Here is a 13,222-nt window from a genome sequence, read left to right on the forward strand (position 1 = left end):
CCTTTACTTGCCTCTTTACTAATTGTAGAGTTGTTTGTGAAGTATAAATTGTGTTTTGTATCGACCATTGACCAACGACCACATATGCTTAATTGTGAACACGAAATGGCCTCGATCAAAAATGGCGCCGTTAAGGGACGGTGTTTAATTGATTTAAGATTTCTTTTATTGTCTTTAGTTGTGTCTTTTTCACCTTGGGGAAGTAAAAACTCCTCAAGGTTTGTTCTAATTGTTTTCGAGTTATTTGATATTTTGCATGTCTAGAAGGTTACAAAGAGATTTGTTACCTTTTGACCGTGAAATCGAAAGAACCTTGACGAATAATAGGAGACTTGTTAGGAGGAATTTGGGAGGTGTTGGTGAAGTTGTTCAACCCACTAGTGAGTTTGTCAATCCTTTCGCAATAGAAGGAGAAGAAAACCCATTAAACAATACCACACAAAATCCACCTACAATGCCTAAATTCTCGTCACACTCTATACCCACCGAGGAGGATCTACCAAATGGTACTCCTACCCCCCAACATCTCACCGGTAATTTTATTGCCAAGTCCGCCTTCATCCAACTAGTTGAGAGGAGCCAATTCGGGGGAATGCCTAGTGAGGACCCTCATTCTCATATGGAAACCTTTTGCGATTATTGTGATGCTATCTCTCAAACGGGCGTGACTCAAGACCAAATAAGATGGGTCTTATTTCCTTTTCGTTAATCGACCGCAAAGCAATGGTTGAAGGGCCTTGATAAGGCCACCCTTGGAATAGATTCTTGGAAGAAGTTAGCTCTAGCTTTCTACAAAAATTTCTACCCACCGGAAAAGACTAACATGCTAAGAGCTCAAATTACGGGTTTTAAGCAAAGGGATGAAGAATCTTTGTATGAAGCTTGGGAGCGGTTCAAAGGTATTTGTCGCTCATGTCCTCACCATGGACTTAGCGAATGGTTTTTAGTGCAACAATTTTGGAATGGTTTATATGAAGATTCAAGGAACATTCTCAATATGGGATCAAATGGAATGTTCACCGAAGTTGATGACAATCAAACATGGAACAAGATTGAGGAAATGGCGGTCCATAATTCACAATATAGTAGACCTCGCAAGGCTACTAGAGGAGGAAAGTATGAAGTGGACTCCGTTACTCAATTGGGTGCTCAACTTAGTGCTCACATTGACACAATCAACTTGAAGTTTGAACAAGCTATGGCTAGACTTGAGGAAAACTCAAAATCATCAAAGCATCATGTCAATGCCATGACGGCATCCTCATCAATCCCAAGTGGGATATGTGAGAATTGTGGAACTTTGGGTCATGACTCAAGTGAGTGTAGGTGAACAACCGAACAAGTTAATGCTTTCCAAGCTTACAAAAGTGGTACCCCTTATTCAAATTTTTACAATGAAAACACCAAGTTCCATCCAAATCTCTCATACAAAAGCCAAAATGTTCAAAACCCTCAAACAACATACACTCCACCACCCATGAGAAATCAAAATCAAAGACCCTTTTACAATCAAAACCAAGGTTACCAAAATCAAAATCCATACAATCACCAAAATGACCAAGGTTTTGATGTCCAAAAAGCGGTCCTCCAAATGCAAAAGAATCAACAAGAATTTTTCACTCAAATGCAAAAAGATAGCCAAGCAAAAGACACCACCATCAACAACATTCTAGCTCACACCAAGATGTTGGAAACACAATTGACTCAACTAGCATCTTCAAGCTCACAAAGACAAAAGGGGCAATTACCACCTCAAAGTAATCCCCCTAGACATGAAACGGTTAGTGCCATTCACTTGAGAAGTGGTACAAGATATGAAGCACCGAAGGAGCAAGTTGAGGATGAAGTTGTGAGAGCTAGTGAAAAGGAAGAAATTGTGCAAAGCCCCAAAGAAGGGGAATCATCAAAAGAAGAAAGTTCAAAGAAAAATGAAGACAAGGCCAAAGAGAAGGAGCCCATTGTGATTAGACTTCCTTTTCCAAGTCGTCAAGCCAAGCCCAAATTTGATGATCAACTTGGAAAGTTCATGGAAATTGTGAAGAATTTAGAAGTCTCAATTCCTTTCACGGAATTAATCAATCACGTACCGGCCTATGCAAAGTACATGAAATATATCCTCACAAAGAAGAAGTCGATCCGGAAACTTGAGACTATCGCCTTCACTAAGGTGAGTAGTGCAATACTTCAAGGGAGTTCACCTCCAAAGTTAAAGGATCCGGGAAGCTTCTCAATACCGTGTACCATTGGCGACACAACGATCAACAAAGCCTTATGTGATCTAGGGGCTAGTGTGAGTGTCATGCCGTACTCGGTAAGTAAAAGGTTGGGAATGGGAGAGCTTAAATGCACCAATATCACTCTTCAAATGGCCGATAGATCGACGAAGACACCATTAGGGATATGGGAAGATGTCCCCGTGCGAATTGGGAAGTTTTTCATCCCGGTGGACTTTGTCATTGTTGATATGGAGGAAGATTCCAACATTCCACTCATCTTAGGAAGACCTTTCCTACACACCGCGGGTGCGGTGATTGATGTGAAACATGGAGAGCTCACTCTAGAAGTGGGAGATGAAAGCATAACTTTTAATCTTGACAAGACCATGACAGCTCCTCGTTTGCATGAGCTATGTTTTATGATTGATCATTATAGCCGGAAAGATGAAAGGAAGAAATCGGAACTCCAATGGAGGAAGAAAATTGAAGATGCTCCATTCAAAGAGCAAGTGAATTGTGACAAGGAGAGCTTGCAAAGCTCATCAAAATCAACCAAGGAAGAAGAGGATGGCCTCATTGGCCAAGAGAAGAAATTGGGAGAGTTGTCTCCATCTAAGCAAGAGATTTTCAATGATCAACTCAATGAAGTTTGTGGTCTTTGGGACGACGAATTTGAAGGGATCTTTAATCCCTACATTGGGCATGCCATCGATCATGATCAACAACAAGGACCACGGTCTATTGAGGACCTCTACCATAACAATGAACAAGCTTTTGATTACTTCTTCAAGGTGTTGAGCAACATAAACAACACCTTGAACATGCCCCCTTGACATCTCATCAAGAATGAGAGTTTGGTGGAGTCCTCCCTAAACCACCACTTGTAAATATTTCTAACTCCCTAACTTACATTTCAATTCTTGTATTGCATTTTTGTCATTTTTGGATTTTTATTTACTTTGATCAAAATAATTGTCATGAAAAGAGAGAAGTGAGGGAGGGACTAACGATTTCAATTGATGTGTAGTGCTTTACCTTAGTGTGGGGATGGCAATTGCCTAGGCTATTCATGCCTTAGTAGTGCCCCCACAATGAAGAACACAAGAAATGATGAAGAATGGAAGAATGGTAAAGGGAAATGCATTGTGCACGAATGACGTGAATCCGGGTAAAAAGGACCAGAATCCGAGCGGATTCCTGAGAATCCGCCCGTCTGCAGCAAATCCGAGCGTCCTGTTGAGAAGACGCCGTCCTGACCTGAGCTGAAATTGCAAATTTCTTGATCGTTAAAGAATCCGAGCGTATTTACGAAAAAGACGCCGTCTCACAGAATCCGTCCGTCTTTTATACAAGACGCCCGTCTTGCGGTGAAGAAAACAAAGAAAAATCTCTCGGATCTGAAATCCGTCCGTCCGCAAAAATCCGCCCGTCCCTCAACAGAAGAATCCGAGCGGATTCCCCAGAATCCGCCCGTCTCTAGGCGGGATTTTGAAATTTTTGAAGCTGCAGAATCCGCACGGATTGCGCCCAATCCGCACGGATTGTCCCTGCGTTCTGAAATTGTCGACTTCTTTATAACCCACCCCACCTTCATTCATTCATTCATTCATTCACAAACACTACCCACAACATCAAAACCCTCATCCTCTCCATCACAAAAACAAAAACCCTCAACAAAATCCACCAAAATCAAATCAAACCATCCTTCAAACAACAAATCAATCACTCCATCTTCAATAACAATCAAAACCAAGAACAAATTCTTCAACCTTTGAGTCGATTTTTGATTTCATAAAGGCAAAGCCTTTCACCTTCAAATCGATTTGGGCATTCTACAAATTGAAGATTTTTGATTCTTTTCTTGGTTAGTTCATCAAATTGCAAGGACAAAGGGTGCAACAAAGGCAACAAAGGCACCAAAGGCAAAGGCTCTCTCTCAAAGGCAAAAATCTCTCCAAACAAAGAAAGCTTTGGCAATGGTGATAGCAACACCAAACTTGGAAGTGCAACAACAACAACAACAAACTTCTATGGGAGCATCACCTTCTACTCCGGTAATCGATCAACTCTTGCATTATCCGGAGGTAACTTTTATTTCCGATACCCATAGAAAGACATTTGCCAAGTTTGCTATGAAATCAATTCAATCCACCAAATTCATATGTAAAGATGCTTTGGAGAAATTGGGTGTTCTTGAACAAACAAAAGCCTTTTTCAATGCCATGGGTTTGAAGAAATAGTTTGAAACAAAGGAATTGACATACCCCTCCCTTGTCTTGGAATTCTTAAGTTCTTTAAAAGTGACAAAAGTTGAGAATAGGGAAAATATTGAGTTTCGTCTAGCTAACACTAGTAGACGCATTACCTTTTCGGAATTGGGTGAAATTTTGGGTCTTAGCGATGAAGAGAAATATTATAAGCAATATGGGAAGTATGACCCCGAGCCTCTTTGGGAGGCAATCTCCGGGAAGAAATTTGATGATTTTCATGCTTGTCGTGCTCTTTTGGTCCATCATCCGGGCATAAGAGTATGGCACAAAGTTGTGGGAAATACCATAATTGCTAGGAAAGACACCAATCATTTCACAAGACTTGATTTTATTCTCCTTGAATCGGCTTTGAATATTGGAAGAATTCATACCAAGCCTTACAATTCTTTGAGGCTATTGGTTGATAGATGGCTCCATGTTGATAGTGGGAAGAAGGGTACAACCGTTATTGTCAATGGCGGCCTAGTCACGGTCCTAGCCAAGCACTTTGATCCTAATTTCAATAAGGATAGCAAGTACAAGGCAAAGGAAGGTGGCCATCTTATTGATATGTCTATCATGATTAACAAGTTCAAGTGGGTTGCTCATAATCCCCTTGACACCAAGTATGGGTGGCTTACTAGTGAGGCTCGATCATTCACTTTACCCGCGAAGATTTGTCGTCTAAGTGTCCACCGGACCAACTATCTACTTCCCCTATCCGAAGAAGCCGAGTACATCATTCAACAACAAAAGGGTGATCATGAAACCCCCTCCTCTTCCATTGTTATACCGCCTTACCCCTTTGTGTATGAAGAGTTCAAACCACAAGGAGTTGAAATTGGGAAAGACTATGTCACTCTTCTTATGCAAGCCATGCACAAGCAAGCTTATGAAGATCGGAAGAATGCATACTTGGCTCAATATCCTCCCCTCTTACATTTAGCTAGGCAAGGACTCCTTGATCCATCTTGTCCTTTGCCTAGTTGGGCGGATAAAGAAGCCTTATTTCCGGGTGCATCTAGGGACGTGGTGGAAGACAATGAGGTTGTTGGAAATGGTGAAGAAATTGATGATAATATTGAGGAAGAAGCAAGTGGAGATGAAGAAAGAGATGATGAAGATGATGATGCGCAAGATAATGAAGAAATAGAAGAAGAAAGTGCCAAGGAAAGTGGCAATGTGACCACTTCTCATGAGGGAAGTGATGATGATGATAGCATGATGGAAGACTAGCCTTGGAGACTCCTACACTCCCATGGTTTGTCTATATCTCTTTGTATTTTATTTCATTTTGATCATTGTTGGTTTAGTCCTAGCAACATCAAAGGCTCACACCTCGGTACCATTGAGGTGTTCTTTATTGTTCCCATTTGTAAAATCCAAAATGACAATCTAGTTTCATGCATAGCATAGTGTGTGCATGAACTATACCCATCCTTGACATTAGCAATAGTGTCTTATTTGGTTTGGGGAAGTTAATGCATACACAACGGGAGGTAATCCAAATTATCCTCTCCGTCATAACAAAAACCGTGCATCATGTAGTATAGCTTAGTGTAGAATTGCATTTAGTATAGAAATCATGCATCATTTTTGCATAATTTCCATCATTTTGGCCATTGAGGACAATGCCCATATTAGTGTGGGGATGGGAATTCTAACACTTAACTTTTATTCAAAAACCCATAAAAATTGAAAAATTTCAAAAAAAAATCATAAAAATTTGAAAATTGAAAAACCAAAAACAAGTTCATTTCCTTTGTATATATTGTCTTGTATATATTGTGTTTGTTTTATCCTTGTTCACTTTGATTGACTACGCCACATCCGAGACATGAGGATATTGAAGACCGCATGGTATGATCTTTCCAATCTCCTTTTTCCTCTTTATGTTAATGACTATGTGGCTTTATTTTGATTAATGCGGTAAAACAATGTGAACTTAGGATTGCATTTAGTTTATTTGGCATATTAGTTGGTAGAATCATTTGCATTAGGATGCGTATATGCTAGTTGCATCATGGCATGTAGTTTGCATGTTAGAAAAATTTTGCGAAACCGTCTACTTGGGAAGCTTGACAAGTGTATATAGGCCCTAGTAGATGCTTTTTATTCTTAAGACTTTGCTTGTTAGAATACTTGTAAAACACCCTAGGATGTGTCATGCTAGTATCCTTTGACCCATGGTTTAAGGCCTAGTCAAGAGTACCTTGTGGTGTGATAACTCCTTGGCTACCGTTTATTCCAAGGTGACCCTTGAAACCATGCATACTTCCATCATTCATCCATGTTCTACCACATTTTTGTCATCAAAGGGAATGGGCACAAAAAGAAATCAATTTGAGTTCAATGAAATGAAAAATGAAAGAAAGTTTGCAAAAATGCATCAAATGAAAAGAGGAGCAAAAATAGAACTCCTATGCTTCAAATACAAGGCACCCTCGTTACTAATTGGGGTGACTTTGAAAATGTTCAAAAAGAAATGCAAAAAAGTTGTCAAGTATTGAAAAGCCAAAAATCAAAAAGAAATGGCAAGAAAGTGTTCTCAAATGTCAAATGCCAAATGAAATTGGGGGGAAAAACAAAAATGAAAGCAAACTCCCAAAATGAAACTCAAATATCTATTGATCCCTTTATCCATCGTATCCATTTTTGTGCATGGTAGAGAGGGGACGACCCTTCTTCTTGTCTAGGCAAGAGGGGGAATTCCGCGATCCTCCAGTGTTTCTAACACCATAGGGAGTCTACTCTTGACAAAAGCATTTAACGATTGAGGACAAAGGTACCCTAGCTTGACACCTTTTGGAGGTGATTTATTGGTATCCTTCTAGGCCTAGTAGTTTGAACAAATTGCATCTATGAAGGATTGTGTACCCTTGAATTGCTTTCGTTGTAGATAATTTCCGCCACTTAGATGAGGAAAGTGGCTATTCTTTTTGTAGATGCATCCATTATGTGATTTTGTGTGCTTAATGCTTGGATGTGTCGCCATTTTGGCAAGACCCACCTTGCCTTGCAAGAAGGCATCCTACCTCATGGTTGTCTTGTTGTGAGTTGAAGGGGCGGAGTGAGACCCGCTAATTGTCTCATATCGGCTATTATTATTAGGTTAGGTTAGTATTGGTCCTAGTCTTTGTCACCTCTTTACTCGGGACGAGCAAAGGTTCGGTTTGGGGATATTTGATGTGACCATAATTGGCGCATATTTAGCCCCCGAATTACCATTGTTTCCATGCTTTTTAGTGCCTATTTGGGTCATTTCTTATCTTTAGTTCTTTGTTTTGCATATTCTTTGAGATTTTGATCCCTTGGTAGGAAAGGAGTAAGAATCTTGCATTTTCGTGGCAAAACGAGGCTAAATTGATTGTATTCAATGACCAAGCATCAAGGAGAGACAAGACTAGAAGGCCTTTGTACATATCATAGTAGAAGAACAATGTTGAGAAAGGATCCTTGAGTCCCCGAGGAAATCCCCAAGGAATTTATGAAGAAAAGGGAAGAAAAGAAGAAGAATTGAAGCTGACCAACAATCCGAACGGATTGTACCAAATCCGCCCGTCCGTCCGGCCCAATCCGAGCGTCCCCACTTGGAATCCGCTCGGATTCCCCAAGACAATCCGAGCGTCCCTCTCTTGAATCCGCTCGGATTCCTCAGCCCAGATCCGGCCGTCCCGACTCCAATCCGCACGGATTTCAGATGACAAAGACGTTTTTCATTCTTCAAGCTACGAAAAGAGAAGCCCTTCTCTCAGAAAATACCGGATTCTCCTTGCTCAACTCAAAAAGTGTAATTACTAGTTTAGCCCTTAGTTAACCCTAATGCATCCTCCCTAATTTTCACTATAAATACCCCATTAGGCTAATTAGAGGAGCATGTTCTTCTTATCAATAATTAGTGTAGTTAATATCAATCAAATCTCTCTTTAATATTGTAATCAAGTATTAATCAAGTTTTAATCCAAGTTTTAGTTCTTTAATCTCTCTCTTGTTCTTCCTTTATTTTGGGTAATTGAAGATTATTTGGGTTATTATTGGGAGATTGACAACCTCTCAATCTAGGATTCAAGTACTTCTATTATTCTTGCTTTATTATTGGAATCATTAGTAGGTATAATCTCTTAATCCCTTTTTAATTATTGTTAATTACTTTCATTTATTCATCATGTTTCATTATGTTAGTATGATTGACAACCTTTCTAGCATGATCAACATGATAATGAGTGAGTAGTCTCTTAGCTAGGGTTTAATGGGTGATTAGGGAAACCAACATGGGGAATGATTCATGCTTAAATCAATATGCTTTCATATCTTATTTGCTTGCTTGTTTTGATCTTAATACATGCACATGTTATATTTGATGAAATGCTAAGCCTATGAATCCTTGCATTTGCTATCATCTTCTATCCTTTCAACTTGACTTGTAAGACATAACCCAACTCGAGTCTTGTTAGACCATGCATGTGTTGAGTAGGAAAGATTAAGTCGACTTGTAGGTGTTGTACAATCTAATCGATTCGGCTCCGGGACCCAAACTTTCCTAGGATTGTAAGATATAACCCAACTCAATCCATCACAACAATAATTGCTTGCTTATAATTTGAGAACATGTTTGTATGATCATATCCCATGATTCCCCTATGAACCCATGACACCCTAGTGCCTTTAATCAATTGTTTACACCCCTTATTTTATTCATCTTGCTAGTTTATTTTCATTGCTATTTTAGTTTAGTAACCTTCTACATCAACCCAATTTGTGACACCCCTAGACACTACTAGTTACAATAGAATTCTCATTTCAATACCCGTCCCTTGGGATCCGACCTTTACTTGCCTCTTTACTAATTGTAGAGTTGTTTGTGAAGTATAAATTGTGTTTTGTATCGACCATTGACCAACGACCACATATGCTTAATTGTGAACACGAAATGGCCTCGATCAAGGATCGGAGGAGGCAGAAGCAACCTGATTCGTCTTTCTATCCAGCAGTGAGAGGGAGGAAACAAGAGTATTCGCTAGTACAGGAACACAGTTAGAACGTAAACACAAAAAGACCATATAGCAAAGAACATATACCCGTGAAAAATAAAGCCTTACTAGACGACATCTGGAATTCGGCAGCTGGGGGTTCTTGCTGACTGGTGGAGGTACCAACTTCCTCTTTAACTGCTTCTTGTTCCTCTTCTTCTTCTTCCTTCTCTTCTTCCTCCTCTTTCTCTCCTTCACTAATGTCAAGAGGTACGAAGGCAGAAGCACCAACAGAGGAAGAAAGAACACCAGGGTAAGAACGAATTGCAATAGGGAGAGCGAATAAGCGGTTAACCACACTATGATCTCTTGAGGGAACCGGCTGCTTTAAACCGGCAGCAGTACACCATTAAGAACATTAAGGTAAAAGAAAAACAACAGACACCCAGAAACTAAAATTACCTTTAGAGGCCCCCCACTTATCAAATAAGTATTCGGGGGTGGGGGTAAGAGAGTCAATCTTAACAAAGATGAATTTTGTATTCCAGCCTTCATCCCTCACTTTGGGAGGAAGGATAACGCTGGGGTTGCTGCGGTCAGAAGACCTCAAGGTAATAAGCCAGGCAATGAAAGGCCTGAAAGTATAGAGCAGGGCAAGGTCACTCAGACCAATCCCCAGATCGTGATCCTCAACAAGGATACAAAGCGAGACCAGAATGCGCCATGCATGAGGCGCAAGTTGACAGATCGCCAACCTATAGTGGCGCAGGATCCTTTGCACCAAATGAGGAAAGGGAAAAGACAAACCCTGGGTAAAAGGGTACTCGAACAGGAACGCCCAACCCAGATTATGGGCATCAGGCGCCTCCTCAGGCCGAGGAATATGTATCACGACCTCCTGCCCAAGGCCAAACCTCTCTCTCACCTCCTCAAGAGGAGTGTCAGCAAAGCTAGAATCGCACAGATAGTGATCTGCGACGATCCCAGAAGATCAGAAGGGAGAGAGAGCAGCAGCAGGTGGACCCCCACGGGGAGGAGGAGGAGCAGTACGACGGATAGACTTTTTGACCATAATTGTGGAGATTAGAGGCGAAAAAATTAAGAGAGATGGAAGAAAGTATAGGGTTTACCTGGTGGATAGGGGTTTCTTATAAGAGGGGAGGGAGAGTAAAGGGTTTTAGGGAGAGAGGTTAATAAAGACGGGAATAAAGGAAGTGGGAGGGGGAGGGTTGTATTTATAACCGAAAGGAGTTAAGGGAGGGAGTTAAAAGAAGAGAGTTAAGGGAGGGAGTTAGGTTGGGGAGGAATCGAGGAAAAGGAGACGTGAGGGAAGTGGGAAGTTACTGAGAGGAATGATTGATTAGACCTCTAACGGTCAGTGGATAAGAATGCAAGTAGGCTGATGTCACGCTACGACATTACCACTACATGCAGCGCCCAGGAGGGAAGCAACTCCCAGCATCCATCGAGCAAGAACAGAATCTGGCAGTTGCTTGGGGGTAATTGTATGGGTAAAAATACCCTCTAATTCTCACAATGATGTGGCAACTCGCAATTGGATAAATTAAAGGCACACGGATCAATGACAAGACAGCAGGCTGCTGGACGCAAGGAAGAACAAGGGGCGATGAACCTGGACATACAAGTAATACAAAGGCCACGATTGAACTAAATAATAAACAAACCAGTAGGAACGTTGAAATGGTCAGCAGGGACATCTGGTAATCAGCAGAAGCTTTGACAAAGTCAGCAACCACTCCCTATTTCATAGGAAGTGGAGCATGCGGTTGAGAGTTTTCAGGAAGCACGTGCAACAGCCCTAAGAAAGGCTATAAAAGAGCAACAAACACAAGATTCAAGGAGGGTTGATCTGTCATTTATAATCAACTTCACTTGAAGAAATATCAGTTATCATGTGCAACCATCAACATCATCAACACACTTAGAATTTTTTACATCGTTCATATCATTTGTACTTAGTCATTTGGAGATCACTGTTGTACCTCCTGGTCGTTCCAGCTAGGTTCACCCTCGAATACTATTACTACTAGTGGATCTTTGGTGGGATACCATTCCCCCCGCGGTTTTTCCCACATTTTGGGTTTCCCGCGTCACCATTTTGCTTGTGTCGTTTGTCTCTCTTTCCTTTCGTTTGTTTCTCTTTGGTACTGTCTGTTTACTTTCGTTCTCGCTATGTTCTTGATACTTATCTACTTAAGTCTTTATCTTCGTATTTTAACTGGAATATCCGCATCGACTCACAAATCTTTAGTCGGTAAAATCTTACCAAAACAGCGAGCTGGCTCCCTTATATTTCGACCCATACTCCAACTTAGTGGTCAACCACATACTCAAGTCCCAGGGATACTTCCCAGGAATGCAACTAAACCCTATCAGAGAGAGTACCTTTACACCTATCAAGGAATGCAACTCCCAAAAGATACCACTAGGCTTGGGGTACAAACCCACGAATTCCGAAATTCGTGAAATGCTTGCTCAAGTTCGGGATCGCAAGAATAAGGGAATTCAAATGCGACCCTATCTCCCTACACTAAATGGGTACTTCATCAGGGAGGGATATTGTGAACATTTTCTTGCATTTCCTGAACCTTGGAGTTACAAAGGCATTCGACTAGTTGGAATCGAGGTCTTACATGATTGCTACTTCATTCCACCAGAAACGGTTCCTACCGTCAAGGCTCGTCAGACACCTTGTCTCGACGGACAAGCTGTTAGTCTTCTTTTTGGAGAAGATCGATTCGTTAGGGCAGCACAGGATGAGATCATTACCATGATACTACGGGACGACCACTTCAACCCTGCAACATTGATCACTGACACTAACTCAAACCATCAGAAAGGATGGAGAAGGTCGATCAAATGGACCAACAGTCAACAAAGGCTCTTCAAGCTCACAACTGGAGAAGGAGAAATGTTCAAAGAAGAACCCGAAGAGGATGAATTCAAGTCAGAGTCGGAATCAGAGTCGGAGTCGGAGTCTAAGTCTAGAGAAGTCGCTAGAGAGTCTCCTCCTATCGTCATTCCCCACCCCTCTGTTTCTCCTAGCATAGCATCACCTAGTAACAGTAGCTTGGGGCATATCCCAGCAACTGTCCCCTTACCGCCACTGACAACTGAGCAGATGGCTTCTTTGTTTCAGCTATTTTCAAACTTTAATATGAATAAATCTGATTCGGCTTACTCCTTGTGTTATTCTGAATGCAATTCTATTTACGATGATAATGAGGATGATCCTGATCCAGACTCAATCGAATTATCTCCCTACATAATCAAAGAAATACTAGACGAGGGGAAAGGGGCACCAGTTATAGAAGACACCGAACCTATCAACGTAGGAACGGAATTAGAACCCCAAGTACTTAGGATAGGGACGACCCTAGACTCAACCGAAAGGACCAATTTCGTCAACCTTCTACACGAGTTCAAAGATTTCTTCGCTTGGTCTTACAAGGACATGGCAGGGATCGACATGGATATTACAGAACATCGCATTCTAATCAAGAGGGTTCAAGCCTGTAAAACAGAAGCTTCTTTGGATGAGGACAGAGTGGGCTCTTAAGATTAAAGAAGAAGTCGATAAGTAATTCAAAGCCAGATTCATCAAAGTTTCCGAGTATTTTAACTGGGTGGCTAACATAGTCCCCGTGCCCAAAAAGGATGGGCGAATCTGGGTTTGTGTTGATTTCAGAGACTTAAACAAGGCGAGTCCTAAGGACGACTTCCCTCTACCACACATCGATATATTGGTAGATAATACAGCAGATCA

The 13,222-nt window shown here is 41.2% G+C and overlaps 1 non-coding gene across 1 annotated transcript; it reads right to left on the reverse strand.

The window, feature by feature from the left end:
- Positions 1–823: 823 nt before the first annotated feature.
- Positions 824–930, reverse strand: LOC141654239 (small nucleolar RNA R71). The gene has a single exon (XR_012547802.1). It is a non-coding gene; the product is annotated as a small nucleolar RNA R71 (small nucleolar RNA).
- Between the last annotated feature and the right edge of the window lie 12,292 nt (positions 931–13,222).

This window comes from Silene latifolia, chromosome 4, assembly GCF_048544455.1.
Source record: "Silene latifolia isolate original U9 population chromosome 4, ASM4854445v1, whole genome shotgun sequence".
Taxonomy (NCBI): domain Eukaryota; kingdom Viridiplantae; phylum Streptophyta; class Magnoliopsida; order Caryophyllales; family Caryophyllaceae; genus Silene; species Silene latifolia.